The sequence below is a fragment of the Tenrec ecaudatus genome, chromosome 16 (genome assembly GCF_050624435.1).
Source record: "Tenrec ecaudatus isolate mTenEca1 chromosome 16, mTenEca1.hap1, whole genome shotgun sequence".
In the NCBI taxonomy this organism is placed as follows: domain Eukaryota; kingdom Metazoa; phylum Chordata; class Mammalia; order Afrosoricida; family Tenrecidae; genus Tenrec; species Tenrec ecaudatus.
The window spans coordinates 48,774,147-48,780,028 of record NC_134545.1 but is presented as its reverse complement, the minus strand read 5'-3'; the positions used below and the strand labels follow the sequence as shown (position 1 = coordinate 48,780,028).

Sequence of the window (5,882 nt, the reverse complement as noted above, 5' to 3'; positions counted from 1 at the left end):
ATATACACATGCCCAATGAGAGACCCACAAAATGCCTGGGGAAAAAAAACTATTCAAAAGATGAGAAAAGAAATCACAGACTCAACAGTCATAGTAAGTGTGTTAGTCGGGGGTGACTAGAGGAACAAAGTCATAGACAATCATATGTGTATAAGAAAGGACTTTATATAAAAGAGCAATTGTATATTGAGAAAACATCCTAGCCCAGTCCAGATCAAGTCCATAGTCCGATATGTCCAATACTAGTCCATATATTCCTCTTTAGACTCACACAGCACATGCAATGATGTCAAATGCAGGAAGATCACAGGCCAGTGGGTGGAAAGTCTTGTGGATTCAGTGGCAGTGGAAGCATCTCAATGCTGGCATGGTTTTCACGTGTATCCTCCAGCTCTGAGTCTCTCCACAGTAGGAAAGGAAAGGCAGAGAAAAAGAAGGATGTGTGTCCTACCTCCAGGAAGGAAGAAAAAGTTCCCAAGAATCCTTAGGAGAAGGCCATGCCCACACAGAGGCATGATTGGTTATGATCTGATTGACAGGCTATACTCCATCCATTTGCTGAAGTTAACAGCAGGTTATGTAGCTGCCAAAGTAGGTAACTTTAAGACACCACTATCAGAGAAAGATAAATCACTGGGAAAGAAATTCAGCAAGGAGGCTAAAGAGCTAAACACTACAATTAGCTGACTGGACCTGATAGACATTTATAGAGCTCTCTTTCCAAATGCAAAAAAACCAAATCACATTCTTTGCAAGTGCACATGGCTCATTTTCAAAAATAGACCACATGCTGGGACACAAGTCGAGCCTGAGTAAATTCAAATGCACAGAGATCACTCAGACCTCTTTCTTGGACCACCACACCATAATGCTGGAGATCAACAAAAGGACGACCAGAAAAACAAGGACAGCTAGATGGAGGAGGAATAATGATCTTCTGTGACCCAAATGGGTACTGGCCCGGATTAGAGAGGAAATTAGGAAGGTTCTAGAAACGAATGAGAATGTGAATACAATGAACCAAACTCTACAGGTTACAGCAAAAGCAGTCATCAGAGGAAGTCAACAGCCTTGTGTGGTTAATGCACACATGATAGAGGAAGATTGACTTATGGCTGTTATGCTATCACAAAACCTCCAGCAACTGGAACAGAGTCAAGAAAACAACCCTTCCAATAGCAAAGAAAATAAGTAATCAAAACCAGGGCAGAGTTAAACAAGAGGGAAACAAGATAATAATGCAAAAAATCAATGCAGTAAAAAAAAGCTGTTTTTTTTTTAAGGGTCAACAGAATCAACAGACAGCTGGCAAACCTAACCAAGGAAAGGAAGGAGCAAACAGCAATGGCTAGGATGAGAGGCGAAAGCAGGGAAATCACAACGGCTTCTGAGATAAAAGGATAATCACAAAGTACTCTGAAAGTCTATATTCTAATGAATTCAACAATGTGGAGACCATGGGCAAATACTTGGTAAAACAACCCCTTCCTAGATTATCCCAGACAGAGGTCAAGAACCACAACAGACCCATAGCAAAAGAAGAAATAGAAATGGTTTTCAAGAAACTATCAGTGAAAAAAGCTCACAGACCAGACAGCTTCACAGAGAATTCTACCAAGCACTCAGTGAAGAGCTGACTCTGATCCTCCACAGTTTTCCACAGCAGAGAAAGATGGCAAACTCTCAGACTCATTCTACAAAACCAGTATAACTTTGATACTCAAGCAGGGGGAAGATTAGAGAACTGTAGATGCAAAAATCCTTAACAAAATATGGCCAATAAAATACAAAAGGATATGAAACATATCATCCATGATCAGGTGGGTTTCATTCCAGGGATGCAGGGATGGTTTAGCATCTGAATGTGCATCCATATTATTCACCACATTAATAAGAAAAAGGGAGTAGGGGTGGGCGCACGCGACGGCGGTCCGGGTGACTGCGGAGCAATGGAGGGCGGCTTTGGCTCAGATTTCGGGAACTCCGGGGGCAGGAAGCTCGACCCCGGTGTCATCATGGATCAGGTGAAAGTACAGATTGCCGTCGCCAACACGCAGGAGTTGCTACAGAGGAGGATGGACAAGTGCTTCCGGAAGTGCATAGGAAAGCCTGGGGGCTCCCTGGATAATGCTGAGAAGAAGTGCACCTCCATGTGCATGGACGCCTGGAACACGGTATCCCGTGCCTACAACTCGCGGTTGCAGCGTGAGCAGGCCAACATGTAACGAGGACCCTCCAGGAGCCCCTCCCTCCAACCCCCATGCCCTTATCTATAAACATTCTGAGATGGGCCAGCAAAGAAGTGTGGTTCCGTAGAGCTTGGACTGCCCCTCACTGGGCACTGAGCCTCACCCTGTCCGCCTCCAGTGCAACTTGAGTCTGGAGACACAGTGCCTTCCTACCATGCTGGCAGCTCGGGATCAGGCCGTGGAGACCCCCTTTGTGCTCCAAGGTCGACTTCATGCCCCATGCAACGCTTGTTTGGACTTTGGTGGGAGGGTGGGGGCGGCAGGTCAGAGCCGACTTGTGCTCACCTGAGCCAAATCCACTTTAGGCTGTGAAATAAACTGCTGAGAAGAGAAAAAGAAAATAAGAAAAAGGATAAAATCACATGATATATCAATAGACGCAGAAAAAGCATTTGACAACCTCCAACATCCACTCCGAATTAAGACGCTCAAGAAGATAGAATGGAATGGAAATTCCTCAAGTTAATACAAGCTATTTACAAAAAGCCAATAACCAACATCGTAGTCAATGGAGAAAAGATTAAAACAATGCTACTGAAAAAGGGGACCAGACAAGGATGGCCTCTGTCCCCTTCTTTTCAAGGTCATACTGGAGGTCCTTGCTAACAACATAAAGCAGCAGAAGGACATTGAAGGTATCTGTCTGGGAGAGGAGGAGGTGAAACCATCACTATTTTCAGACATGATTCTATACATTGAAAACCCCCAAAGCTCCACAACAGGAATACTGGCAGCAATAGAGGAATATGGAAGAGTGGTGACATATGAGATCAACACACAGAAGTCTATTGGTTTGCTATATACATGGGACAATACCATATTCAAGGAGATCAGGAAGTCAGTGCCCTTCACGACAGCCAAGAACAAACTGAAATTTCTAGGGATATATCTAACCAAAAAGAACCAAAAGACTTATACAAGGAAACTACAGAACTCTAGTACAGGAAACCAAACGTGACCCCACAAATAGAAGAGTATCCCATGCTTGTGGATTAGAAGACTCTATATAGTATAGATGTCAAACTTACCCAAGGCACTGTATAAGTTTAACACTATCCTGATTCAAACACCAATAACATTCTTCAAAGAATTGGAAAAACTGACCACCAATTTTATATGGAGAGGGGAAAAGCCCAGAAATACCAGAGAACTCCTCAAGAAGGAGAGAGACAGAGGCCTTGCCTTACCAGACTTTAACACCAACTATACAGCCACAGTGGTCAAAACAGTGTGGTACTGGAATAATGACAGATACTCAGGCCAATGGAAAAGAAAAGAAAACCCAGAAATAAAACCATCAGCATACAGACAACTGATCTTCGACAAGGGCCCCAAAAGCATCAAGTGGGAGGTGGATGCTGGAAACAAGTGGTGCAGGAAATGATGGATATCCACCTGTAGAAAAATGAAATAAGACTCTTATCTCACCCCATGCACAAGACCAAACTCAAGGTGGATCATAGATCTGGAAGTAATACACCAAACTGTCAAGGCCATTAATGAAGGAATTGGGACAAACCTAAGAACTTTGGCACAGGGACTACATAGGCTAACTGTAGTAGGGAAGTGTACACATACAGGTGAGCCTGAAATCGACAAGTGGGATATACTAAGGATAAACACCTGTGTGCATCCAAAGACTTCACCAAGAGAGTAACAGGAGAACCCACAGACTGGGAGAGGATTTTTAGCAATGACACAACACACAAAGGCCTTATCACTAAAAATCTACAATACTCTCCTAGCCTGCAAAAAGAAGAAAACACTTAACCCCCCAAGAAAGTGGGCAAAAGACCAGAACAGAAATTTCACTTGGGAGGAGATCCAAATGGCCAATAAACATATGGGAAAATGCTCATGATCATTAGCCGTCAGAAAAATGCAAATTAAAACAACTATGAGATACCACCTAACACCATTGAGGCTAGCCCAAATCAGAACATCAGAGAGCAACAAATGCTGGAGGGGATGTGGCCATATAGAAAATCTCCTCTACTGCTGGTGGTCGTGTAGATACGTACAGCCATTGTAGAAAGCCATCGGGCAGTATTGAAAACAAATGGCAATTGAGTTACCTTATTACCCAGCAATCCCTCTACTGGGCATACACCCAGAAGAGGTAAGAAATAGACCAAGACCAGTCGTCTGTGCTCCAATGTTTATTGCAGTATAATTCATAATCCCAAAGAATTGGAAACAACCTAAATTTCCATCAATAGACAAGTGGATTGGAAAAACCTGGCACATACATACAATTGAGTACTACGCATGATTAAAAAGCACTGAAGAATGCATCAAGCACATGTCTCATGGGAAGAGTTGGAGGAAATTGTGCTAAGCGAAGTTAGCCACTCACAAAAGGACAAGGACAACATGAGTCCGCTGAGGCGAGTGTAATCAGCACCGTAGCACAGCGGGTATGGAAGAAAAGCCACTTATCTCACACTATGGGCTGAGGTGCAGGCAGTCAGGTGAGGGCCAGACCAAACCCAAGGATGTACATGCCATTCCAACACAAAGAAGGGGAAAGGGGTGGGGTGGGGGGGAGAAAAGGGTCAAAAAAGAGAGGGCGATGATGGCCCTGGCGGAGTGGGCACTAATTCACTCAGGGAGGGGTTACTCTTTATGTCTCCGCAGAAATGGGAGGCTGAGTATAGACCCCAACACAGTGTGCCAGACCTTGAGGGAAACATAGCCCCATGGAGCCACTCATGGACAGAGAGGCCTACAGGGTCGGCCCCAATCAGAGCCAAACTGACCCCCACCTGGAAGTCTTTGCTATAGAAGACAACACTAAACCTGCAGGGTGAGAGGGGCCGGCCTCCCACACCCACACAGAAGCAAACCAAGAAGGAAAGAGAGAGCAGGGGACTAGACCCCATACCGACACACCAAGCCCTGAGGATGATGGACATCCCTGCACGGAGCTGCAAAGACAGAGAGGACTACAGGGCTGACAACAGCGCGAGACATGCCTCCTCCAACAGCCCTCTCCTGGAGCACACCGAGACAGAGGACAGTCCTGGGGACACATCGCGGGGAGTAGGTCCAGTGTGACCACCCCACAGTGGGGGGAACCAAGAAGGGAATGTAACAGAGCAGCAACTGGAGCAAAGCAAAGTCACAAACCCCCAAGAAGCCCCCAAAATAAACTTCAGCCTAGGAGGAGCTGTTCCCGGAACCCCCCACGACTGAAAGTCATAAAGGTCAGCAGACAGACCTGGAATTATATATGCTGTTTTGTTTTTGCTAGTTTTTTCTCTTTTTATTCAATCTTTTGTTTTCTCTCTATGTTGTTTTGCCTACCTATATAAGATAGGCATGAGAAGCAAGCCTGAGGAGAAAGCAACGGGACCGAAGTTTCCAGAGGGACTCGGGAGGAGGGTGGGAAGGAGCAATGAGCAAACAACGCCATAGACAGGGGAACTACTAGGGAATTACAAGCCCAATGAATGAGGAGACGTAGAGATCCCGGTGGTGCTGGAGCATCAGCAATCTAGCTGAGAGGAATTAGGAAGAGGCAGAAGGGTGAGCATGATGGTGGGGCAGGAGGAAGGTAAAAGGAAACAGAGAAAAGAGGTAGGATGCAAAATTATGGATAGAGGTATAAACATAGGTGTGCACTGATGTAAA

At 45.2% G+C, this 5,882-nt stretch overlaps 1 pseudogene; it reads left to right on the top strand.

The window, feature by feature from the left end:
• Nucleotides 1–1,949: 1,949 nt before the first annotated feature.
• On the top strand, nucleotides 1,950–2,225 carry LOC142429866 (mitochondrial import inner membrane translocase subunit Tim13 pseudogene; annotated as a pseudogene).
• The last annotated feature ends 3,657 nt before the right edge of the window (nucleotides 2,226–5,882 follow it).